Raw genomic sequence first — 27848 nt, forward strand, 5'->3', positions numbered from 1 at the left:
CTCGTAATCAATGAAAGCTATATATAAGGGTTGGTTATATTCTGCACATTTCTCTATCACTTGATTGATAGTGTGAATATGGTCTATTGTTGAGTAGCCTTGACGGAATCCTGCCTGGTCCTTTGGTTGACAGAAGTCTAAGGTGTTCCTGATTCTATTTGCGATTACCTTAGTAAATACTTTGTAGGCAACGGACAATAAGCTGATCGGTCTATAATTTTTCAAGTCTTTGGCGTCCCCTTTCTTATGGATTAGGATTATGTTAGCGTTCTTCCAAGATTCCGGTACGCTCGAGGTTATGAGGCATCGCGTATACAGGGTGGCCAGTTTCTCTAGAACAATCTGACCACCATCCTTCAACAAATCTGCTGTTACCTGATCCTCCCCAGCTGCCTTCCCCCTTTGCATAGCTCCTAAGGCTTTCTTTACTTCTTCTGGCGTTACCTGTAGGATTTCGAATTCCTCTAGGCTATTCTCTCTTCCACTATCGTCGTGGGTGCCACTGGTACTGTATAAATCTCTATAGAACTCCTCAGCCACTTGAACTATCTCATCCATATTAGTAACGATATTGCCGGCTCTGTCTCTTAGCGCACACATCTGATTCTTGCCTATTCCTAGTTTCTTCTTCACTGTTTTTAGGCTTCCTCCGTTCCTGAGAGCCTGTTCAATTCTATCCATATTATAGTTCCTGATGTCCGCTGTCTTACGCTTGTTGATTAACTTAGAAAGTTCTGCCAGTTCTATTCTAGCTGTAGGATTAGTGGCTTTCATACATTGGCGTTTCTTGATCAGATCTTTCGTCTCCTGCGATAGCTTACTGGTTTCCTGTCTAACGGCGTTACCACCGACTTCTATTGCGCACTCCTTAATGATGCCCATGAGATTGTCGTTCATTGCTTCAACACTAAGGTCCTCTTCCTGAGTTAAAGCCGAATACCTGTTCTGTAGTTTGATCCGGAATTCCTCTAGTTTCCCTCTTATCGCTAACTCATTGATTGGCTTCTTGTGTATCAGTTTCTTTCGTTCCCTCCTCAAGTCTAGGCTAATTCGAGTTCTTACCATCCTGTGGTCACTGCAGCGTACCTTGCCGAGCACGTCTACATCTTGAATGATGCCAGGGTTCGCGCAGAGTATGAAGTCGATTTCATTTCTAGTCTCACCATTCGGGCTCCTCCACGTCCACTTTCGACTAACCCGCTTGCGGAAAAAGGTATTCATTATCCGCATATTATTCTGTTCTGCAAACTCTACTAATAATTCTCCTCTGCTATTCCTAGAGCCTATGCCATATTCCCCCACTGACTTGTCTCCAGCCTGCTTCTTGCCTACCCTGGCATTGAAGTCGCCCATCAGTATAGTGTATTTTGTTTTGACTTTACCCATCGCCGATTCTACGTCTTCATAAAAGCTTTCGACTTCCTGGTCATCATGACTAGATGTAGGAGCGTAGACCTGTACAACCTTCATTTTGTACCTCTTATTAAGTTTCACAACAAGACATGCCACCCTCTCGTTAATGCTATAGAATTCCTGTATGTTACCAGCTATTTCCTTATTAATCAGGAATCCGACTCCTAGTTCTCGTCTCTCCGCTAAGCCCCGGTAACACAGTACATGCCCGCTTTTTAGTACTGTATATGCTTCTTTTGTCCTCCTAACCTCACTGAGCCCTATTATATCCCATTTACTACCCTCTAATTCCTCCAATAACACTGCTAGACTCGCCTCACTAGATAGCGTTCTAACGTTAAACGTTGCCAGGTTCAGATTCCAATGGCGGCCTGTCCGGAGCCAGGTATTCTTAGCACCCTCTGCAGCGTCACAGATCTGACCGCCGCCGTGGTCAGTTGCTTCGCGGCTGCTGGGGACTGAGGGCCGGGGTTCGATTGTTGTATTCATATAGGAGGTTGTGGCCAAGTACTGCACTAGGGTGGCCAATCCTGCTCTGGTGAGAGAGTGCGTTACCGGTTCTGGTCACCGGGATCAGGCCGCACTCCAGGCCTGTTTGTGCAATTTTCTCAACACACGTTTTTTTTTTTTTTTGTATTTTCCGGTGGAGAATTGCGCGGCACCGGGATTTGGATCACGGTCCTCTAGCACTGGAGACGGATACTCTACCGTCCCCGTAAGAGTTAAATTAAAAATTAATTTATGGGGTTTTACGTGACAAAACCACTTTCTGATTATGCACGCCGTAGTGGAGGACTCCGAAAATTTCGACCACCTGGGGTTCTTTAACGTGCACCTAATTCTAAGTACACGGGTGTTTTCGCATTTCGCCCCCATCTAAATGCTGCCGCCGTGGTCGGGGTCCGATCCCGCGACCTCGTGCTCAGCAGTCTAACACTGTGACCACTGAGCAACCACGGCGGGTCCCGCAGGAGTTGTACGCCTCATTTAACCTACAGTGGTGCCCTATTTGATCAGTCAAGGTGGACCAGTCTGAGCTCGGTTATACCGCATGGATGGCATTCGGCTAGAGAACCTGGTATTTGTGACCTGCACATGTGAGGCCATACATATTTGAAGATGTATATATTTCTTTCTTTTTAGGAGGGTTTCCGTACAGTGATAAAATAAAGGAAAAGACATTGAAAGAAAGAAAAAAAAGAAAGAAAAAGGGGCGAGAAAAAGGAACATAACAGGTGATTTGAACTCGTGACCCTTCGATGTTGCCCGGAAAGATAGCTCAGTCGGTTGGTTCGTCAGGCCCCAGGCTACTTTCAAGCGCCACAGCTCCTGCTCCGAGCCTCACACTTACGTGGAAAGAGACTCATGTTGGAAGGCATACTTTCTAGGAAAAATGGCCGCTCGAGGAGAAGAGCGAACTCGAGCGGCTTTAGAGGCTAGGAAAACTGCCTTAAAATATTTAGACTTGAGGGAAAGCTTCGTAAACAAACTATAACACGGCAATCAGCACTCGAATACGGCGAGAGAAATTACTGAGACGTGGAAAATTCCCTTGAAAAAAAAATCTGGTTTGCGAGACAAATGCTTGTAGGTATTGAACCTCTTAAAAGATGAGGGGGGGGAAATATGCGCTCACCGAGAAGGCATCTTCAGCACGAGACCGCCACAAGGCGCCTTACAGAGATGTGGAGAGCTTCGCGGCCGGAACGAAGCATCCCCTCTCCGCCGGCCAAGAGGTGAAAACGCGCTTTCCGATCGCTCAAGGTTGCGCGGACAAAACATAACTCTAGCGTCTAGGAAAAGCTTAACCAGGTGCGACGGCGGCACGCCTAGCGTGGGAAGCTAGCCGCCAGAATAACTATACCAAGGACTGCTGCTGACGAGGGCGAAATACCTTCGTGTACTTATAATAACCCTAATAGGACTACTTTCGAAAGAAAAAAAAAAGGAAACGGCCCAGAGGGCTATACTACGAGAGCTATGACTGAGTTTTCTATATATATATATATATATATATATATATATATATATATATATATATATATATATATATATATATATTCATCTCATCTATGGGATCGCATGCGCGCGCTGTTGCTTTGTCTCTGCGTGTAGTAGTTAAGAGGACCAGTTTAAGGGCGGAGAAGAAGAAAGGAAAGAAAATCAAAACTGCAGCGCCGTGGTTTTAAAGCGCACCCGTGGTAGAGAAACGGAATGCGATATAAGCGTGCGTAGCCATGATACGCACACGACAAACTGCCTTAAAATATTTAGACTTGAGGGAAAGCTTCGGTAACAAACGATAGCACAGCAATCAGCACTCGAATATAATTATAACCCTAATACTAATTGTAAATATTCATCTCATCTATGGGATCTAATGCGCGCGCTGTTGTTTTGTTCTTTGTGTAGTAGTAAAGAGAGCCAGTGTAAGGGCGGAGAAGAAAGAAGAAAAGGAAAGTCTCTGAAGCAAAATTACAGCGCCGTGGTTTTAAAGTGCACCCGTGGTAGAGAAACGGAAGGCGATATAAGCGTGCGTGGCCATGATACGCACACGACAAACTGCCTTAATATATTTAGACTTGAGGGAAAGCTTCGTAAACAAACTATAACACGGCAATCAGCACTCGAATACGGCGAGAGAAATTACTGAGACGTGGAAAATTCCCTTGAAAAAAAAATCTGGTTTGCGAGACAAATGCTTGTAGGTATTGAACCTCTTAAAAGATGAGGGGGGGAAATATGCGCTCACCGAGAAGGCATCTTCAGCACGAGACCGCCACAAGGCGCCTTACAGAGATGTCAAGCAAATATAATGCTTTTCAAATACCTCAGCTGCACATGAACGCTTACGCGTTCTCCTTCTTCCCAAGAACCATTAAAGAATGGAATGAATTACCGGTGTTAACGCGAGAAAGCATCAGTGGAGAAGAAATTGAGAAAAACTTAAAGCAACATTGAAAAATGCACGCACATATACGTGCTCACCACTTTTTTTTTTTTTTTTTGGGGGGGGGGTTGTTTATGGTCTAGTTTGTTAACACTGCATTTATAGTCTTATTGATCGAAGTATGTGCAGAATATTTGACATATGTATCTTTTTTGTTCGCTTATGGTCGCCTATTCAAACAGTATTCGTGTACTGCCTTATTCATGCACTGTACTAATTTGCCGAAATACTTCTGTTGACTTGTTTTTGTTTTTGTGCTATATGTATTATTGGAATACCATGTATTGTACTAATTTTTGAAGTGCTGCTTTTGACCCACACTGTAACGGCCGACAGGCCAACAGTATGAGCAAATAAATAAAATGAAATACTTTTGATATAAAAGATCGTTATGTCGAAATCGAGATGTCAGAGATCTAATGAAACTCTTGACACATAAGACTGTTTTTTTTTTAATACGGAGGCTTATCTTAGATGGCGGTTAGGTGCTTGCAGGACAATGATTATATTTCTTTCCCTTTTTTTTCTTTTTTCATGGGTGTAGATAGGGGCCGTACTCACAAAGTCTTTCGTTGCAAAGTGCTGTTCCCAAGTGGCCAGCCGCCTTCACTAATACTAAGTCTCTCTCTCACCTATCGCATCCCTTTGCCCCTCCCCCGATACAGGGTAGCCAACCGGATATAATCTCTTGTTAACCTCCCTGTCTTTCCTTTGCATTTATCTCTCTCTTTCTCTCCGAACCCATCCATGATTGGCTGCTACCAGCACTTGGGAGCAGTTCAAGCGTAGAACCATTTCTGACTATGAGCACAGTCGTTTTAAAGCTTTAAAAAAAGGTATTTTGATACGATTGCCATTCCTAGGATGCTTCAAGAACTTTCCGGCATCCATCTATTGCCGGATATAAGCAGTTTCCTTTCACGCCAACTTGGATCACTGGGTGTGTGCCACTGGGTACAGGAGGAGGAAAAACATTTATTGAAAAAAAAAAAGCACAAGCAGGCGTCTTTCTGCTTGTGCGGGGAGGCGCCTTCGGCCGAGGGCTCCTGCGGCTCTTGCTGTCTCCACAGGGTATGTTACATTCGGTATGAGCTGCTCTTCAATGAACCTCTTTGACGCCTACTTGGATCACTAGATATGTGCCTCTGCATGGGTATGTGCCGCTGTTCGTAATAATCACTATAACGATAAAATATATCATAAGCAATCACACACACCTATCACAAGATACATTGCTAATCGCATTAACGTCGCCAATCATCCACAAAGGATGAATGGGCCACAATTTTTTATGGAGAGTTAAATATTGCACTGACGAAAATGAAGTCATTCAATTTGAAAACTCGTGCGTCGCGTTCTTTGACAGTTTGACGTCGTTGCTCAAGTGGTGCTTTTCTTCTGCTGCCAATTTTCCGTTAGGCAACGAATTTTATGTCCATCGACGCGGCATTTGTATCGGGTAACTTCACGTGGCCTCTGCTTTTTATAGCAACCTCTCTGCAACAATTGATCATGTTATGAATTTTAACATGATTAGCGCGAGTGTTTTCTAAGTTTCTAGATACGTAGATCATTTTTAGTAAATACTATTAAACCAGTTAGCCTAGCAACATGTCGCTAAGAACTAGCTATTGTTGAAACTCTCAAAATGGGCTGATTGTTTCTTGACGGCGACTGGCCTGTGTATGCTGCGGCTATAGAAACTGCGCTTGCGAAACCCTATTTCGCTCACATCGAAATGGCTGGCAGTGATGCGTGCGCTGTCTGTGTTCGCGCCGATGTCGACCACTTGCTGTGTGATAGTCATCAGTTTGACGCGTATATAGACACCACGACGAGTCGGGCGAAATAAAAAAAAGTGGTTCAACAAGGCACGCGGCTTATAACGAGCGCCGTGGCACACCTTGGCTGAGGGAGAACGGTGGTTTCTCCGAAGCCTATCGGCAATTCCTCGAAGCTTCATCCAGCCTGTCAGGAGCCATGCAATTACCGTGAGGTCAGTATTCAATGTGCGCCGCCATGTCACAACGAAAAAGAAGGTGACGCCGACGTACACCTTGGTTAGCCACCTAAGTGATGTATTGGAGCGCAGCTATCAAGCACCCGTTCCTGCGGCAAACGTCGGCGTTGTCCCTCGTGATCGAGCGAACGAACACAGCGAAGGCTGAAAATGAACGCGCAGCGCAGCGGGAGGTGAAAGACGGCAATAGCGAAGGAAGCGCGTGGAGGAGTCATGACTGGCGCGTGGAGGAGTCATGACCACAGGTGAGTCATGACCATTGACAGTCATGTATAGATAGTGGTTGATTGGAAAATACTGAAAACAGTAGTATAGTTTAAAGAGCAATTCAGCAAGGATAACTGAAACACGAGTAACTTGTGATTCATTATGTCGAACGGTTTCGCAAAATTAGGGACAGTGCAACCCAACTGAATATTTCTGTGAATACTAGCGTGCAAAAATTGTGTGAGTCATAGCAACTGCGTTTAACAAGAAAATGAACGTCGAAAACCATGTTGTACCGGTTTTAAAAATTATTTGAGTTTTAAAAAAAAGCAAGCACTTATGTTGCAGAAGATGCTTTTTGATGAAACGGGCCTGTAGAGTTGTCTCCGCCAGGCTGACGCGGTGACATTATAAGAGCGTTAAAATATCTCTTGCTTGCTTTCCACGGTGGTTGAACGTTCGTGAAAACATCTGTGATGCTTCTAGCTTATCGACGTTCGGCAGTTTAGCGACATTGTAAACACATATATGGTACGCGCACTAATGGCTTTATCGTTGCTAGGTTATTTGATAGATGGATGGAAACAACTTTATCTTAAACGCGGCAGATTTTACCCACTCGGGCTCAGGTCTTCAATGAGGGTACTTCGAGGCCTTGCCACGTCGCCGCCTCTCGGACCTGCTGGACCACCCGCTCTTGTGTCTTGAGGTTAGAGCTGCGCAGAGTGGCGGCCCACTTCGACGCAAGAGCCCTCGGAGCTACTGCCATTTTAGCTGATATAACAGGACACTCCCACGACACGTGTGAGAGCGTCGCTCTAGTTGCCTGACATAACTTGCAAAGAGCACTCGGGAATTGCACGTGGAAAATGTGCCGCAGTCAAACCGCACTGGAGAAGGTTTGTGTCTGCAGTTGTTCATCTGATGAGTGCGTTCTGTATTATGGTGTGCATTTCTTTTACCTTGGTTCCTTAGTGATAAGCTAAAGCAAAGGAAATTTTGGACGCTTATAGAGGAGGAAAGGACGTGATGCGTTGTAGTTGGGTCTCTTTCACTCGATGCTGATCGATGTTGTCATAGTTGTAGGTTAAGCATTGCCGTCAAAAGTGTCTCCGTAGCGTTTTTTGTGTCTATATATACCGATCCCTTGTGCAGTTGGTTCGCCGGTGACCTGCACAAACGAGGGGAATTAATGACGAAGCGTATTCTTTCTTGCGTCGATATACCTAAAAGTTCGGCACACCTAACAATTTCAGTGTTGAAGTCCCGCTTTGTGCTTTCTTTTCGAAAGAACGGATGAAACACAGAGCGTTTGAATCGTTTCCTCGTAAAAAATTCACCGACGATTACGATACTCCCTAATTCGAAATTTCAGTGCAGCTGTATGTGTGTTTTCATTTAGTGGTTTACTGGCTGGCGCGGACAATCTTTCTTGTGCGACACGTTGCAACCGGAGCGAAACGTGGCGCGACTGCCTCGCTAATCGGGAGATCACGAAAGGCGCCGCGTGGGTGACGCGTGGGCACGATTCCCAGCAGTCGCCGCAGACAGGCCTCCGCTCATACAGAAGTTGATTTCCGTACAGACGACGCGCGCTAGTCCGGCGCCATCTCATAGCCATCGTCGCCACAGAGCCCGTCTTGCGCTGCACTACGCTTTTCTTCTCACGCTTTCGCCATACCCTCCTCATCCGCTTTCCTCCACGCGCTTCCTTCGCTATTGCCGTCTTTCACCTCCCGCTGCGCTACGCGTTCATTTTCAGCCTTCGCTGTGTTCGTTCGCTCGATCACGAGGGACAACGCCGACGTTTGCCGCAAGAACGGGTGCCTGGTAGTTGCGCTCCAATACATCACTTAGGTGGCTAGCCAAGCTGTACGTCGGCGTCACCTTCTTTTTCGTTGTGATATGGCGGCGCACATTGAATACTGACCTTAGTGCTTGTTAATGACGTTAATGCTTGTTATCTGATTTGTACAAAAACATATAAATGTTTTTAAGCATACTGCCAAAGAAGCCAACAAGGGACAGCTTCTGTCGCCTAGTATACAGGCATTCCAACGTCCTCGTTCGAAGTGTGATGACATTTATTGGGACATCAGCTAAAAGCTCGAAATTGTATTTGCTCAGTCCGGCTGTCAGGCCTTTCCGTTACGCCGCTGTCGCCATGTCACCTCCTGAACCTCGCCACCTCCTCAGCCTCAACATGTGGTGAAAATAAACACGTATTGCTCGCTGCCACTGCTGTGCTAAGAACTCATGTCAATGGGGTGATAAGCAAGTAGTATCCGGACGCGTTAACCACTGCGGTAGCATGCACACTTCACCTTCTTGGCTGCAATTTACAAGAACGTGTCGTGCCTGCTACGGCATGTGAAAGTGTAGCCATTGGGGTAGGCTTGCGGAACCTGAAGTCATACCAACCGCAACAAGTTCTCTTTTCAGACAGCAAGGCTGCCCCGTTATCACTACAACACGGAGTGCCCTTATACAAGTGTTGACAGCGTACGTTACCGTACTGTCAAAAACTTACGCATCACGGGTTTTGCAATTGTTGTTCAGTGGTTGCCGCCACACGTCTGAGTAGAAAGCGACGAGGCTGCTGGTAGTCTTGCGCGCACGCTATTGGCATCCAGGCCAACCAAGGGCACAAAAAGGGTGATGAATGTTCTTCACCGAACTAACCTTGTGTGACTAACCCACATCACAGGACCAACGCTACTCTCTTAAATCACACCCAAACAGGGTAAGCGTGAACTCCAGCCTGGCCGTGAAGGACAGGACATTGTGTGGCATCGTCGTGTTTGCACTATCAATCTCTTGGTGACATGGAGAATTATTTGTTAGGATTTCCCGAATTTGATACAGAACACAAGCGTAGAATGCACGACTACTCACACAAGCGCAAGCAAAATTTTATGCCCGCGAGGACACTGGATATTTACGAGGGAGGTGTTCCAGCTCCTCCTCAAATTAATCCTCGACACAAAGCAGGAGCGTGAATGGTGAGATGTGTGGGCGAGCCAGCAGGGCCAAGTGGGATGGATGACGCGAAGCATGTTGCGTCCGCATTGAACTCCGTCGTCACCGTCAGCCATTACTGTATGCGTCGTGGAGGGCTTCAGACTACCACGTTTGATAAGTGGCGCTCGGGCGGAGCATTCGCCAGCAGCATTCGCAAGGCTAGGTCCGCCTCCAGCTTGCCAACATATCTCCTTCCTCCTATCGTGCAGCCTATCGCTTGGCATTTCGTGTGGTTTGTTGCATTGCAGACTCAGAGATGTGTAGCTTCAGTAGAGGAATTATGAAGGCACATCATGCATAATGCTCGCGCATCATAGCTGATGCACGACGTGACGGTCACTTGAAGAGCTCTTTGCAGCACAGCATTCAGCACTGCAGCCTTTCTCCGCTAAGCCCCAAAAGGTTGGCTGAAATTTCTAAGCAAGAATTTAAACCTACGTGCAGGCACTGCGAAGCACTAACCGCAGACCAAGATCACATACTTGGGGGGGCCCATCCAACCCCCCGCCAAGAACGATTCATCGGCAAGCTCCCACGCTCGAGGCCCGGGAATGTACGATTAAGACTTATGACCCGAAATTCCAAGTCATGCTGGCAGAGTGGGCTAACCACGTCGAGGCCACATGGTCTCCACGCTAGCTCCTCTGCCAGGGTCTCAATAACTAATACACCTGTAATAAAGTTTACTTATCTCTCTCTCTCTCTCTCTCTCTCTTTCTCTCCGCGCTCATTTCACAAGGACGGCTCTTGGCTGTCTTAGTGGTCATTTAATGAATTGTGACTAGCATGACGCAGTGCCGTCTTCGTTGTTGCGTCGTCGATGCACTGCCGCCACGTCGTCATGTCTCCATCGTCGTCATGCTGTCGTCGTCGTCGCATACACTTGGGAGTACTTATAGGAGTTTGCACAGTACTACGGGAAATCTGAAGAAATAGAGGGTAGTCGGGAGAGAAACTGCTTTTGAAGCAACTGAATTCAAGGCCTAAATAATTCTTGAAGTCTGCATTTCTTTTCTTTCTGCTTGGCAAAGGCACCAAAAAACCAAGGACACAGAAAGAAACGAGTTTGACGGGTGGTGGTTAAATGAAAGCCGCTGTTAGCACGATTACATTGTATAAGTAGCGTCATGATTATCCATTCGAAACCAGCGCCTGTTTGCGTTGATTGCGCATATCATATGAGCAGACCCTTCAAGGTTTGATTTGTTGCCGGGGCTTAGTGTCACGAAGCAACACTCTGGCTGAGGGAGTTCCCGAGCCAACGTGGTATTGCCATCTCTGCTCCCTTTTAAAGTTCGTAGTTCCTTGGTTAATCTCTCGCAAATATCACTTTAAAGCAAATATCTGCAATTACCAGACGGCCTAATGGCTGGCCGCATATTTATTTGCGCTCGCACGACAGAATCACCTCAACTCCGTCGTCTCCCTGTCCTGTTCACTATCAGGGTGCTTCACTGCACAAACGAGCTTACTGTGGAAGAGCACGCTTTTGAGGAGGAATCGAAAACTCGACGTTCAATATTCAAGCGATGCCACCAGGAGGAAACTATGGGAAAAATTACTTGCATAAGAGAGTTCAGTCACCTTTGCGTATTTTGCAAACACCGTAGCTCCTTTATCGACCTCTCACAAATGTCACTTTCCAGACTCTATGTTGGCTGGCTCCCCCTTTACCGGCCGCTCGCGCGACAGAATCACCTAAACTCCGTATTCACCCTGTCCTGTCCACTATCAGGGTGCGCGCACGCACGCACGCACGCACGCATGTGTGCGTGTGTGTGTGTGTGTGTGTGTGTGCGTGCGTGTGTGTGTGTGTGTGTGTGTGTGTGTGTGTGTGTGTGTGTGTGTGTGTGTGTGTGTGTGTGTGTGTGTGTGTGTGTGTGTGTGTGTGTGTGTGTGTGTGTGTGTGTGTGTGTGTGTGTCTGTTAGTGTGTCAAGAAATTTAGGAAATTATTGACAAATAAAATGTATCGTTAATAAATGAGACCCCAGGTAACCTGCAGCTAAATAGATTTTTCGCACATCCATAAACCTTACATCAATTCCTATCTATGTAATGTGAGAGGAAATGGCGGAGGATCTGCGCTCCCCGCCAAGAAAAAAAGGCGGCACAAGAGGCGCCAGATCACGAAGTCATGGAAGCGTTCAAGCATTTTACATGAAGCACGCGAGCTGAATTACGTCTTTCTTTCAAATTGGGAAAATGAATGAATTAAATTTTCGAAAGAGAAACAATAAAATAGATAACGCTGAAAATCCATTCATTACAAGCAGTTCTAATTCTAGTCGTGAATCAAGGACATCTTTTTCTTTTCTTGAAGATATCAGCAGTGGGCATCACCGACATTTCCATTTCCATTTCGTAAGCTTTATCGAATAAAAGATGTGTAGGTTCTCGCGCAAAATCAAATACCAGATGTTTCTTAACACGAGCACGTGCAGCTTAGGCTGCACTCGACAATAAAGAAAGACCACTCAAGCTCGAGTGAAAGCAAGCACAAGCCTGAGAATCCACATTCACGTAAGGTTTCGCAATAAGCAAAAGAAAACGGAGGTATTCTACTGACACGTTTAAATAAGATGAATATTTCTCCTAGCAAAACGTTTACCTTAGTCCCTCGTAAAAAGAAAAACATAACGCTGGCTCGCCTTTCTGCACAGTGGCGCCATCTGGAGAGTGCGCCGAGAAAAAAACAACTAACGATTGATTGTCTTTAAAGTGTCTCACAGAAAGGCCTGTGACTTTCAAAAAGCGAGCCGTTGAGGGAAGGTAAAAGTGGAAAGCGAGGGAAAAGCAAGAGAGGAGTGGAGCAGTGCACTTCTGTCCCAGGCATTGATTCACGCTGCACACAAAGCACGTTTTATCTCTTGCCGCTGATTGGCTGTCCGGCGAACCGCGCGCGAGGACCGACCGCGCACACGTCTTCAATCATTCTTGGCGAGCAGCGTGCAAGACGCTGGAGCAGGATCGTCGCACGGGACCACGGGTGAGGAAGTGCGCTCCAATATAAAGAAAACGTTGGTGGGAGTAAAATCAACGGCCTTAGTACGAATACTTTCGGTGGAAGTTAGGAAGTTTAGGAAATTAAATATGAACTGACATAAGCTTGCCTATTGCAACGTGCGCGTGCTACTTCCCCAAATAATTACCGTGTCTAAAACAGTCAAATAATGCTAAAAGTAGGTTCTTACCTTTTTTAATTTGTTTTTACTGCTCATGTTACAATCCTTGAATATCTCAAAGTGGGAAACAGCTCGTGCTGCTTTCTGTAACTTGCTAGGGCTGTAGTAACATGATCAACAAAATTGTAATTTGTAAAAATTTTGGATTAACAAGCTTGAACATGTACAATACATAAACCCGTCATTGTCAATTTATTACGAGGCTTTAACATCGACACATCTTATGGAACGGGAATAAATACACAAACTTTCAATCTTTAGATAGAAATAACGTTGCAGCTGGAATCCCCATTACAATTTACTTGGATGATACTGAAAGCATGCCCGAATCTAGCGGGTACTTTAGTGTACGTGTGCGCTTTGAAACGTCCCTATGCAACTGTGTTCTTCGCGTGATCACGAGCGACAGCCGAGGAACCACATTCTTCTGGCAACCACGTGGAAACGCAAAAGAATCACCTTATCGGGCTTTTCCTCTAACTTATATGGAAAACCTAATTTCACTTGATCATTTCTCGCACTCACAGTAAGGCTTCTACCTCAAAGCTAAGTGTGAGCGCTTTCTTTCTTTTTTTTTTTTGGAGAATGCCTGAGAACTGATAAGGCGGAAATGTACTTCAGGTGTCCATTCATTTTCTAATTGCAATACGCCTTTGGGCTTAAATTAAATGAGAACTTTACGGTCCGTCTCCCGAGTGAAGTTCAGGAGTCCAGTGCATAGATAGGGTCATGCGCCCGCTATTGTAGGTCACTCGGTCGGCCTCGCTGTTAGCCTATAACTTTAGTATTTCGAGCTGAACAGCATAGTGCAGCACGCACAACAAGTAGCAAAGCGGGAGATTATTGGAACACATGGAAGAGTATGCATCCGTCCCGATAATGGTGATGGACTTTTTTAGGTGCACGCCAGGCCAGTATAGTCACAATTCATGAATGCAAGTATTTCTACCATCCTCGTAATTTGTTAGATGGAGGTAGAACCTTCGTGCGTGTAATAATAGCGCGCAGCTGTAGTGGCATCAAGAAAAATTCTGAGGCTAATAAAATCTGTCCCAGGTTAAAACGAGATGCAGCCGTGAGTAGACCGGAAACTAGCAACGTTCCCACACTTGTGCACTCTCGACAATTCGTGCACTCCGCGCAGGTAGACGTTAGCCAAGAAAATCTGCACGAGCACCGAGGCTCCCATCGCCCTGCCGCCAAAATGACCTTGGCAGCCGGAGAGACAGGTGTCGTCACTGCGGCGTTATTGGCTGCCGCTTTGGTGGCCACGACGGCTCAGAACACGCTACATTTTGGTAAGATGTTCTTCTCTGACTTCATTATGCGCTTCCGAAAATGCAGCGCAGAGATAGAGGTAGATTACAATAAGAGGACATGACAGAAGTGTTGACTAACGGCAAGAGTGTTCATTTTTGAAAGATACGGTCATGTACTGAAACTATGACTGTACATGGGCTTACAAACGAAAAAAGTGTTAATCAAACAATTACATCCGTCAATAGGGCTACAATAAACATAAAAATATACCCAGATAACGAAGCATCATAGTGTCATACCATATCATATATATATATATATATATATATATATTCAAAAGAACCTTACAGGCCCTATGGCAGGGCATAAAGTAAGGGGGGCATATTAAACAGTAAAGGTATAAAAAGTACAAATTTCCAACAGGAACAGTGCTATAAAAAGATTACCGTGTTACACAATATTGAAGGCACTAGGATTACAAAGCAATATCTGAAGGCACACGAACACTTGTTACTGTTAACAATGCAAAGGAATACCGTTTATGAGAATGATATACATGGCAAAAATGCACGATAACATACACTAGATTGGTCACTCGTAAACTGTATTGAATGGGAAGAGCATGAGTAACTGAGAGCGGAACGTATCGGGATTAGATATGGAAGCTATGTTATCAGGGAGGTCATTCCAGAGACGAATGGCACGTGGTAGTACAGATGAATTAAATGCATTTGTTTTACCGTATATGCGCATGAAACTGAACTGATTATGTAATCTGCGTGAAAAAGAGTGGGGTATTTGTAGTTGTAACCGGGTTAGTTTATTAGTGTAAATATATTTGTCGAATAAGCACAGAAGAGCGATGTTGCGGTGGATATCTAATGGTGGCAACAGTAGGTTTAGTTTAATTTGTGTAATGCTTGAGTTTATACCGTAGTTACGGGATATGAACCAGGCTGCTCTATTTCGTATCATTTCCGTCATATTTATTAGGTAATTTTGATGAGGGGACCAAATTGGGGAGGCGAATTCTAACTGTGGCAAAATGAATGTTTGGAAAGCGAGCTTTCGAATGTTTGGCGGGGCATTTCGCAAGCTGCGTCGTAGATAGCCAAGAGAACGTGATGCTTTGGCGCATGTAGAAGTGATGTGTGGAGCCCATGAAAGATTCTCTGTAATAACAACACCAAGGTACTTATATGATAAAGTGTGGGAAAGCATAGTGTTATTCAGATGATACAAATATTTAGAATTTACACATTTTCGGCTGAAGCACATCAGCTCGCACTTTGTAAAGTTTAGCGTCATGAGCCATTTGTTACACCAGTTAGCGATAAGGTTAAGATCTGCTTGAAGTTTCAAGTGATCGTCAGTCGTGTGAATAAGACGATAGATTATGCAGTCATCGGCAAAAAGGGGCATGCAGGAAGTAATCTGGGTGGGTAAGTCGTTAATGTAGATTAAGAAGAGTAAGGGGCCGAGGACGCTGCCTTGTGGCACACCAGAGCTAACAGAAGAAGGCGGGGAAGAGAAATTGTTAACAACAGTAAACTGTTCTCGAAAAGAAAGAAAATTACGAATCCAGGATAATGTTAAAGAGTCAAGGCGTAGGGCAGATAATTTAGAAAATAGGCGACAGTCGGGCACGCGGTCAAAAGCTTTAGAAAAGTCAAGAAAGATACAGTCAGTTTGAAGGTTGCAGTCCATGTTAAAGTGCAAGGCAGTCGTTAGTTCAAACAACTGCGTGTCACAAGAATATATATATAAATTCTGCTGATTATATATAATATATATGTAATCAGCCCTCCGCAATTGGTCACAAACTTTTTTTTAGACCACCCCCACTTCACCTGTCTGTCACGCGACGTCACGAAAACTGCGATAGCTCCCTATGTGATATGACGTGTACAACGGATTATACATCAGATTACAGAAAAAACAAAAATTGTTATTTCTGATTCGACGCCTCTTCGCCATTAGCCCTGGGTATTGGTCAAAAGTTTTCGGGCTGCACCCACTTCACCTGCCTGTCACGCGACGTCATAAAACCGCAAAAACTCAAGGCGGCAAAGTGATGTGTACGCATTAAGGATGCTTTAATATGCCGAAGAAAACTTAATTTTCTTCCGAATAGCCGCAGGCTGCCCCGTTCCGAAAGGAATAAAAATGGCTGCCGCCGATCGCTCAGGCGCTGGCTACTCGCACCTGCCGGAGAGCATGGGTTTATTTGCGTATAATAAAGCTTCTTGCGGGGCAGTGTAACGTTTTCGTGCACTTTCGGCACGGTTACGACCTCATTCTGCTAACTTTTCTTTGCTGAGGATCCGTTTTAGCGTCGTTCTTAAGCTTCCGTTGCATGCCATCTCGAATTTCGACCAGCCACCGCAAGCTAAGTAAGGAAAGACGGGCCAATCCCGGACGCCCACACCACCCTCTTAATCCGGTTATCGACTTTCACTGCAGTGGCTCGGCCCTATCGAATCCCTCTCCCCTTGAGTGTGCTCCTCGCCTCGTGTGAGCCAATTAGATAAGACAAGCCGCTCAGTGTAGGCAATGTTATTCGTTTTTCAAGCAAACAAAAGTGACCTCCTATGAACGAGGAGAGCGTTTGATTGGTCTGTTGAGACAACCCTGTGGGTGACCGCCCGATGCTTGCGTCGGCAGTTACGCAAATTTGACGTCAGGAGATTGGAATAAAAAGATATTGGAATAGTTTTACGTTATAGGGCCCCAGGATTACATTGCCCTGATGCCTTAAGCTTACGATGTTGAGTGCCACCTAGATAGTGGACCAACTTGTGGTAAAATGACAGTTAGCAGTCTGATAAAAGAATGCTTTGTGGCGCGAATTAAATCAGTACGTCATTTGTGGAATTACATTAACCTTGGAGCACTTTGTGGCGTATTTTTATAGAGAAACAATAGTAAATTGAAAAGCGAATGTTGCTTGAGTGTTCAATGTCGACTGTTGCCATGGCGACCGATTACTGGCATTCTGTTTGGAAAGATTGGATGCGCTTTGTAGACGATCACAAGGAAGAACACGGGACAGGCGCAATGTATAATTCCTTGTGATCGTCTACAAAGCGCATCCAATCTTTCCAAATACAATGAACCAACTTGCCCAACAACGCATTCTGCTAAACTGGCATTTTATTGTGCTTTGACTTGTGTTTTGAGAAAAACTGACCTTGCATTGCTAGTTTGACGACAGCGATTACCACCTAGATAATGGGTTCCTCCTCATGGTCGAAGTTTCAGTCACACTTCGTATGTTTGCCACTTGCTGTCCTGCGGCCTTGTGCTGAGAAAGAATAAATTCCAATGGAATCATACGCTTCACAGCCAAAAGGCAGCAATATATGTTTTCAGGGTCCCTTCCAATTAGGTGTTCCCAAGTGCAACGCTGGCACACGAGTAATTTGAAAGCTCTGACGTAAATTTTAGGCGACCAATGTGGCGAACGTAGGCGCTCTATTAGGAACGACCCACTAGCCCCAAGAGGAATGACCAGATGCGTCGGTCAGCCATCAGGTGAGCTTCGTCAGCAGCTCGTAAAACAGCGGCATATGTGCGCTGTAATTGTGATGACATGGCTGTAATTAATCTTCATTATCTTGCTGTCTTCGATAGCACGCTTGGACATTTGTCTCTACCTTTTCGCTTTGTTTCCTTGCAATTCTGGGAGCTACCGCTCCTTCCTTGCGGCAAAGGATGAAGAGATCCAAGAGGATCTTCCTGGTACGCAGCCGCCAGGTCGGATAACCTCCAGAAAATGTGGAAGCACATCAAGTGCTGCAAACAGCGGGGCCACTGAGCTATGCTCGGTCAGCTATGACTCCTCGGACGATGATTTCAAGCTCCTGAAGAGCCGAACAGCAAAAAGAAAATTTCTACAGATGTTATCGTCAGCAACTATTTCTAACATGAAGAGTGCACCGCAGCACTGGCCACACGCTCTGCTCTTCGTGTCCGTTGACCCGGCGACCACCTTGCGGCTTTTAAACAGGCAAGTCCTCTCTTTGTTGCTCAAGAAAATTGCCCCAAACGAGATTAAAGACGTGAAAATAATCTCATGGAGAGGTGTCCTCGCAGTGTGTGTGCTACACCGTACCGCCGTACAGGGTCTACGTAATATAACTGAGATCGACAATGCAAAGGTACGATGAATGATACCTACAGGCGGTGATGGTACTGCGGGCGTCATTTATGACGTTGGCGTTCCCATCCATGATGACGACTTGCCAATACTAATCAAACCAACGACAGAAGGTACTTTCATTACGAAGATTTCTAGACTTGGAAACATACACTGTGTGATTCTTTGGTTTGAAGGAGACAGCTTTCCTTCCCACGTGAAGGTAGGACATGTCCGCCATCCAGTATGACCATTCGTAGCGAAGCGCCTCCAGTGCTTCAAGTGTTGCAAGATTGGTCGCGTAAAGGGTACCTGTGTGAACAACATCGTGTGCTCACGGCTCTCTCAGCCCCATTCAGAAGATGTCTGTCGCACTGATGTTACAAAGTGCCCTAACTGCAGTGGCACGTACAAGGCTACATCAAAGGATCGCCAGCCGATGCGGAGGGAATTAGCGATCCTCAAACAAATGGTGCGGGACAATTCAACACATCGAGAGGCTGCTGCTACTATTCGCCGACATCGGAATCAACGCCGAAGACGTTCACGAAAAACAACACCTCTATATAGCGGCACGCCATCTTCCGTCAGAGGGGTTGCCGCATCAACGCACAGCACTACCCAGACAGATACAAGGAAAACAAACAAAGTCGAAAGACTCGCCCGTCCTGAAGAATGGCCTGCGCTACCAAGGGCACAATGCTCTAATGAGTTGCATAAAAACGCACCGACAACGATGGCTGCGGAAACTGTTGAAGCGACGCTGGCCGATGATCACCAGGTCATCAACATTGTGCGGTCTCTCATGAATGTCATTCGCGTTATACTGAACAGCATGACAACTTCGTCTGGGCAATGCCCACTACAGGTGCTGGACACTGAGTCCAGTGCTTGCAGCCCTTGGTTGAAATCATGGCTTGCAAGAAGCCATGAACGCCAGAGAACTTAAGTCACATATGTCGGACTTTCGACAGTTTGTGCTCATGAATCATTTCCCCATTATAATCATCTTCGAGCCCTTATCATTTCACATTAGACTGTCCGGTGATGCGTGTTTCATGTTCCCCACACAGAGAATGCAGCAAGCTATGGTTTTGATACGATGTGATCTTACGTATGTTCATCATCCAGTGCCGCCTGACTATGAAAACCAGTACGTGTGTCGAACAGTAAGAAAGGCAAACTAACTTTCACAGTAGTCGGCTGGACTGCGAGCGGTTACGGCGAATCACGACATTGAATGCGCATCCTTTGGTGATGACTGGAGACTTTAATGCGCACCATTATCTCTGGGGAAGCTCTAAGATAAACTCGGGAGGCAAAAGATTAGTGTCATTTACCTCCGAACAAGAGCTGTGTTTGGTAAATGATGGAAGCCCCACCTTTCTGCGAGGAACTGTCTACAGTAGCTGCCTGGACCTCACCTTTGTTTCACGCTCCTTCACCAAACAGGTTAGATGGTTTTCAGATATTGAAACGCGAGGAAGTGGCCACCTCGCCACTTCTCTTAGGATTGAAGGGCTGACGGTCTCCAAGTTACCCGGCGTCACCCATTGTGTCGACTGGCCGGTGTTCAAATCAATTGCGGAATGTCATGAGGGCGTATCCTCTAGCCTAGAGCACCTTATAAAGGGTGCCCTAGAGGATGCCACGCATTCGCTTTCGAGAACATCTGCATACACTGAATACGACATTGAATTAGAAAAGCTTCGTGGAAATACGTCGCCGTGCAGGGCGACGATATAGGCACAAGAAGTCGACACATCACTTAAGGTTGACCAGACGAACTCAAAAGAAAATTCACCGTCGCATGGACAAACTCTCGTCGCAAAGATGGTTATTCTGCGAGTCTTTGCATCCAAGAAAACCTTTGTCTCACATATGGGGAACTGTTCGTGGTCTCCGTGGAACCCCTCACCAACGCCACCCTTTCAAGTTTTTGATCCTTCACCAACAAGGCAGAGAGATTAACATCACTGACGATTTCTGCAGGAGGATTGCTGGCGAAATTAGTATCGCTGGAACATCGACGCTCGATCACTCACCGATTTCACGCGACCCCCGCATGCACAGTCCTTTCACTATGGACGAACTTGAAGCTGCACTTGCCTTGTGCAAGCGTTCATCACCAGTGGGACCGGACGGTATAACCTATCGTGCCCTATGTAATCTTGGCGAACAGGCTCGGAAAGCGCTTCTTAACTTGTTCAACATCTCCTGGCAGACCGACACGGTTCCACAGACATGGAAGACCAGTCACCTAATTCCACTGCTCAAGCCTGGCAAGTCACCTGTAGATATTGCATTGTACCGACCTACTGCGCTAGCCATCTGCCTCGGAAAACTAATGAAGAGAATGGTTCTCGCACGATGAGAATGGTACCTCGAACATTACGAGGTATACTCAGACACAATGGAAGGTTTCAGGCATGGCCATTCTTCCATGACAACGTTATCGACTTGGTGACATACGTCGAGCACCAGAAATTCTGCTAAAGATTGCTGCTATCTGCTGCCCTATTTCTGGATGTTAAGGGAGTATATGATAACGTAACGCACGAAGCGATCTTCAGCACCTTAGAGGCAGTAGCACTTGTCGGCAAGACCTATTTCTGGATTAGTAGCTACCTACATAGAAGATCATTTTTCATACTTACCAAGGATGGCGCAACCTCCCAGCACTACAGTAACCATGGGGTCACTAAGGGTGGAGTACTGAGCTCAACGCTCTTTAATTTAACACCCATTGGACTCGCTGACATCCTTCCATGCACCGTGCGGCTCTCTATCTGTGCCGACGACATTTTTGTTTGGACGTCGGGTGTGACACGACTTCAGCTTCGCGCGCATCTTCAGAAGGCAGGCGTTTAACATCATCGTACCTTCTGGAACCAGGTCTTCAAATATCATGAGAAAAGTGTGCAATGGTGGCACTTACCAGGAAACCAATGTCTCCATAAGTGATATCCGCCGACGAACAGCTGATCTCGTACAGCACAAGTCACAGATTTTTGGGGGTTGTTATTGACAGAAATCTCTCCTAGACCCCTCATGTGAATTATGTGAAGGAACTACTGACGGGAATTTGCCATATGTTTAGGTTCCTAGCACGAAAGACCTGGGGAGTGTCAACACCATCTGTGCTGCAACTTTGCAGCGTCCTCTTTATTGGATTCCTGCGGAATAGCCTACCGGTATTGCCTAAGCCCTCAGGATATGACTTGGTCTACTACGGAGTGCGTCAACGGCAGAAGTTATTGCAATCGCTCATAATTACACTATCAGAGCGCACATTACCATTGAAACAATGGTGTGCACATAAGCCACTTCGCCAGGACCCCCACCCACCCCCTCGCACGTATCCCTGTAGAAAGACCCGACAAGACATTCAGTACAACTGTCTTCGTGCACGTACCTTCAGGATACGCAGCTGCTGTAAGATTTTCCATTTCTCCATCGTGTGTGAGCTGCACCCAAGTAAACCTCACAATCCCAGCACTTCAGAAAAAGTCGGACTTGCCGTCATTTGCACTCAAGCAATTTACTTTGCTCCTCTTGTACGAGAAATACAGCGTCTGCATACACGTCTATACTGATGGCTCAACTACATCAACCAGTTCCGGTGGCACTGTAGTTATCCCACTAGGGAGAATAGCCCAACTGTTTGACGTAATACTTCTGCGGAAACCCGCAAGGTGGAGAGAAGTAATTAATAAAGGGAAAATCAGACATCCGCCCGTTCTCAGCAATTGCTACAAAAAAAACCATACGGGTTTCACGAAAGAAAAGCCTCACAGTTGAAGAAAAATTGTTCGTGGTCCGGGACTCGAACCCGAGACCACCACCTTTCCGGGGCAGCCGCTCTACCATCTGAGCTAACGAGGCGGCTAGCAGATGGCAGGATGAAGTCCAATATGTCGACAACACGAAGCAAAAGCAAGAGTTTGACCTAATAGTTCTGCGAAAACTCGACAGTTCTGCGGAAACCCGTATGGGTTTCCTTTGCAGCAATTGCTGCGAACTGGTGGATGTCTGATTTTCCCTTTACTAACCCAACTGTTTGACTTCCCATATCACTACGCCTACAGCTTCAGAGCTCGCGGCTCTCCGCGATGCGCTTGATGTGTGCTCAATACAAAGAGTCCTGAAAAATGGGCAGTCTTCTGCGATTCAAGGCCGGCCTGATAATGTCTACAGTCATTTCTTTTTCTCACGATCAACTGACATGCCAAATCATGGAGCCCATCCATCACTTGAGAGAAAAAGGCCGCGATATCACTTATCAGTGGATACCAGGCCATTGTGATATCATAGGAAATGATAACGCAGATAAGGCAGCTCGGACGTCAAAAAAAGAAAACCGCTGCGTCTCCATTCCTCTCTCAAGGATCGGCGCTGCGGGACAGTTTTGGGTTCTAGCACGCACACTCTCGTTAGCTGAGTTGAACACCACCCATACAAGGTGCACCAGACTGCACAGACTCAACCCTTAGCTGTAACTCATACCTATGGCCGGACTGCACCGACGCGAAGCGTCTCTTCTGTGTCGGTCGTGGTGGGGAGTTGCCTTCACGAAAGTTTACCCAGCACACATTGGGATGGCGGACAGTCCTGCATGTGATGTCTGCGGCTGCGAGAAGAGTATTGACCATCTATTCTGTCACTGTCCTCAGTTTGAAGCACAAACACAATCTATGTCAAGGCATTCAGGAAACTAGACGATCGTCTGCTGAGTAAACAGACAATATTAGAACACCGTACCCACCGATCATCGGCTCAGAAGGCACTAAAGGCATTTCTGTGCTTTCTGAGAACGTCTGGCTTGTGCGAGTGCCTTTGACTCTGTAGGCGTGGGTGTTTCTATTCCCCTACTCTCTTCCCCCAGCGCAGGGTAGCCAACCGGACTCTTGACTAGTTAACATCCCTGCTTTCCTTTTCTCTCTCTCTCTCTCTCTCTCTCTTTTTTTTTTTCTTCGTTATTTCGCTCAGAAGGAAGAGCACTAAAAAGGAAAGTACCTTGGACACGACATGCTTGTAGCTAGCGTCTGACTATTGCTGCACCTCCATCCTACTTTTCTCCTCAGCGCTCTAGGCCTCTCCACATGTACCAAGGCTGCGTCAGTCCACTCCAGCTAAGGCGCATGAAAGCGACTTAATCAGGCAAAGGCGCAATATGCTGCGCATGCCTTTGGAAATCTACAAACAGAGCATCAAACGAATACGAACGATGACCTGAAAAATTTGCCTTGACACGCCTTCAGACGCGGCAATGCTACTGAGCAGCATGTAAAACGCCACAGGTAGAAACACTGACTTTGAGTGTGCGGGTGCGTGGCGGAAGAAATGGAGGAAATGTAGGGTATACATGTAGTTATCTGTGGGGCTTACATTAAAGCAAAGTTCTGTAGGCAGAAGATGCAGAAGAAAACACAGCTATACTTTCATAGCGAAGCTTTTTCTGCCTCGCTTGCAGTCGTTGCGGTGGAGAAAGGCAACGACGTGGCGAAGCTCACGATCACCAAGACGCTCAGGATGACCACCAGTGTGCCCCTGACCTACTCTCTTGTTGAACTAGACCCGGAAAACGTCAACATCGCCGACGGTAAGTGCCCTTTTCTCTACCTTTCTGGCTATCGGTACAGCGCATCACGCCGCACATATTATAGGCCTAAGCATAGCGCACACAACGAAAACACAATGATACTAAAACCCAGGAGAAATCGTACGCGGAACATTACTACAAGTTAGCTGCTAAGGCGCCCCTCCTCGTGTAAGCCCCCGTATCTGCGTTGCCTCTATTCTTACGTTCACGAATAACAATTTACAGGGGGGAGGTAGGGGAATTTACGATTACAAATAAAGTACGACTACAGTCGTGAAGTAGTAACCTTGTTGGGATTTTTCCATTAGAATTTCTATTTGAACGTTTCAGAGGATGGGTATAACACATGATTAACCTAACTCGAACTAATGAGAATGCTGTGGCTACTACATCAATAATTGGCCACCTACTGCCCATAAATAGCAGTTCAACACTCTTCGATTTCCTCCAAATAGGATAAGCGAAGAAAATTTTAGAAAAAGTGAAATTTACACAATAGTGTATTTTCTGCTGCAACGTATTACTAGCGGACAACGACTTAATTAACCATGTGATAATAATTGATTAAATATATATTTAGAAGAAGTTTGCCGAGTGCATTTTTCATTAATTATTATTGGGACATATGCTGCTCTTGCGGAATCAAAGGCGGTCAAACTCAAGACATGCACACTTAATAGGAACACCGAGGCTAGTACCACTTTCGAGATAGCTCTCGCTAAACTCGGGAAAAAAATGCATTGGCGTTCAAGTCAGTATTTTCCCCAAAACTCTTCCTTCGACCGATTACACAGGAAGACAACATGCAATTAAGCCAAAAAAAAACAGCGCCAATTACTTGTTTTTATTTGAAATGTAGAAATCGTGGCGCAAAGGTAAATGAAAGTGGAGGAAAAAACAAATTTTCGCTAGTGGCAGCCGAACCCACACCTTACGCATTACGCGTACGTATCCATGGAGTTACGACGGCGGCTGTTTTCCCGCTCACCTCCTTGAATACTCGTGTGTTTGCGCATTTGAGTGCATTGTATCCGTGGAAGTGTTAGCCAGCACCACTATCGGCCACGGCAGCGTATGTGGAACATCCTTTCAACCGCACGTTTCGACCTGTAGAAAGTTGATTTTACGTCTGCTTTCATTTCATTTTGCCCTGTGATTTCTATATTCCAGTTAAACAACAGCAGAGTTGATTTCTCTTACTATTTCTGTGGCTTCGTTGCCTGTTGCCTTGATGTGGTTGTAACTAACGAAAAACCGAGCCCCTCGGTTCCCCTTATCTTTGTCCCTCGAGAAACGCGACAAAAAATAAATGGAACACCATCACACAATTTGTAAGGGAGTTTAAGGACAAATATCTCTAAGCCGTTGCTAGTCATAAGACTCCTCCTTAGTGCATATGCCGAGCGCTGACCGATTTCAATTCTCGACTTAATACAAGCACCCTAAAATAATTATTGGGAAGTTAGTTAACAAACTTTAGTTAGTTAATTAGTTAACATCAAGCATTTATTGGTGGCCGCCGCCCCTAGTAACGCGCTGCGGTAAAAAAAAACGATTATTTTTTCCACTGCATTTATTAACAATATTCGCTTTTCTCAGTTGACGCCGGTGGTAGAGCACTGGCATAAAGTAGTGACAAACCTTCCCAGTTCCCATGCATATGCCGACGGCTGCTTAGGAAGAAAAGTTCTTGAATACGCATAACCATGAAATGCACGCTCAGCCTTTGATCTTGTGTTTTTTGCTAGTTTCAAGGCAACTCGTCACGCTTGCTTGAAGATAACACTCAAACTGAAATGCAGGTTCAAGAGGTTGACCATTAAAATTGAAAAGTGAATGCTTATTTCTGCAACTTCCCATGACTGCGCTCCCAACGCATCGAAAGCTGGTCAGTTTCGTAACCTTTCCAATACTCTATCATAAGGTGCTAGCGCGCATTGAATACGATCGAGCTTTGCGCGGTTCGGCATTCGCAAAGCTACGAAAAAGAAAGATAAGGCAAAACAAAGTTATCAGCCTATACGGACAGTAACGCTTCTACTACTTCCAAGAGCTGTAAACAATCTTTACTTAACATAATCAAGACAAGTGCTGTAAACAAAATATTTGGGCATCTGCAATGGATGCCTTAACGAACTAAATGCACTCGCACAAAAGCCAAGGACAAAGGAACTGCGCAAACAAAACAAAGCTTTATCCTTGGTTGCAGCGCCATTTTTTACCACAATCCTTCGTTTCGTTCTAGATAGATTATCATGAGGCTACCTCTCCGACATCATTCTGCACAAAACTTGATAGTCTTGCATACGGTGACCACGATGTACCACGCTGGCGGTGCAGCGACGAACGGTTGCCCTCTGGATGCCGCGATGCAGTGTGCAGCGCCATCTTCGCCGATCCGAAACCGCACGTGCTGATCGACGCCGTGCGCGCGCCGGGCAGCACCATGGACAAGCTGTCGACGGCGGTACGGGACACGGCTCGCCGCATGGGGCTGCCCACGCTGAGCCTCACGTATGGCGCGCACAACGACTACCCGCTCAGCGGCTGGGACAGGCTCACAGCGCTCGAGCGCGAATTCTTGGTCCACGTCACGCCTCCGGGAGAAATCTACACGCAGGTGATTCGCGACCTCTGTAAGAAGATGGACCTCTCCGCAGCCGGCATCATCTACGACAGTAGCGTCAGTAAGTGGCCATGTGCCGCCTCTGTGCGGATCCTTGCAAATGGTCAAGTATCATCCAGGCGACACTTTCAAAGTAACAGAAGTCTACAAAAGAAGCCCGTGGAAGCGTTCGCCTGGCTTAGCCCTGACGCTCCGTGTCGGCAAGTTGTGCGGCATCGCGTTACCGTCAGGCGCAGTCTGCGGTGCTGATAAATGGTTGCGTGGATGCGGCGGGAACAGGTGAACTTTAGAGTCGCAGGTAAACCGTTGCATGTCAGTGACTCAATTACTGGCAGTTAGTCGAAACAAAAAAGTGAGTATAAATGAGATTCAAAGCCAGGGATCGTCGCATCTCCGTAGGTGAAAAAACGGCTACGGTCAGGTATTAATTTCTATATTCCAGTATTATTAGTGCCACGAGTTGCGACGCGGCCCTGATAATGAGGGTTGAAGTTGTACCACATGCGTGCTATTTTCGTCATCTGGACGCCAACGCTGTTCCACAGGCTGGAATAGTATGGTTAAGCTACCGTAGTCATGCTGACCTTGTCTAAACTCTACCGTGGAAGCTGCTCGCGTCGACAGATTTCGTACTGTAATAACACTATTGTGCGCTCGCAGAATTAACGCTTCTTTTTATTAGGCGATAATGACATTATCGACAGTGGAAAATTTATGCAAAATTAGTGCAGTGAGAATTTGCGAGGTGGAGAAAGATTCATCAACGGGAAATATTGTCATCCGCCTAATAGTATCGCGAAGCTACAAAAAGAAATGCGTACATGCTCGTTATGCTTTGGTGGATGACGATTGTGCCCTTTTAGTTGCAAAACTGAAAGCTGCCCCATATCCTTGCGTACTGTCAACCTTTAGGCTACTTAGAAAAGACGTGCGAGTACACTCTTTTATGTGCCATCGAATGATTGTTATGTGCCAATAAGCGCTTGAGCAATTTCAGAAGTCGATAGTTAAATCAACTGTACAACCGCAGTGCAGTCCAGTTACGTTGTCGAAGCCCGCAGCGACTTGGCAGGGTGCCCTTTGCGACGCGTTGTACAGCTTCTCCAACGTGTACAGATCCGTAGCTCCCGCTTGTTTTTTTTTCTTGTTTTTTACATAAACGTAATGTAAGCTATTGCTGCCATCATGGGTGCTCCCGCGTGTGATGCTGAATGAGCCAGTAGACTCGCTCTTTTATTTTTTAACATCACCCAAACAATGTATACAAACGTTCTATTCAAGTCATATTCCAAATTGAATCGCTTTTTTCCTCTTCGTCATTTGTTGTAGCAGTGCCCGGTCTATGATGTTCAGAGCAACGGCTAGTACGTACGAACTATAAGAGCGGAGCAAAATTGAAAGAAAGTCGTTATGCTAGAATACAGGTCA

General features: G+C 46.0%; 1 pseudogene; it reads left to right on the forward strand.

Moving 5' to 3' along the window:
* The first annotated feature begins 6618 nt into the window (after positions 1-6618).
* The window catches only part of LOC126540361 (ionotropic receptor 25a-like), a 65000-nt pseudogene continuing 43770 nt past the window's right edge, over positions 6619-27848 (forward strand).

The sequence above is a fragment of the Dermacentor andersoni genome, chromosome 2, assembly GCF_023375885.2.
Source record: "Dermacentor andersoni chromosome 2, qqDerAnde1_hic_scaffold, whole genome shotgun sequence".
Lineage (NCBI taxonomy): Eukaryota > Metazoa > Arthropoda > Arachnida > Ixodida > Ixodidae > Dermacentor > Dermacentor andersoni.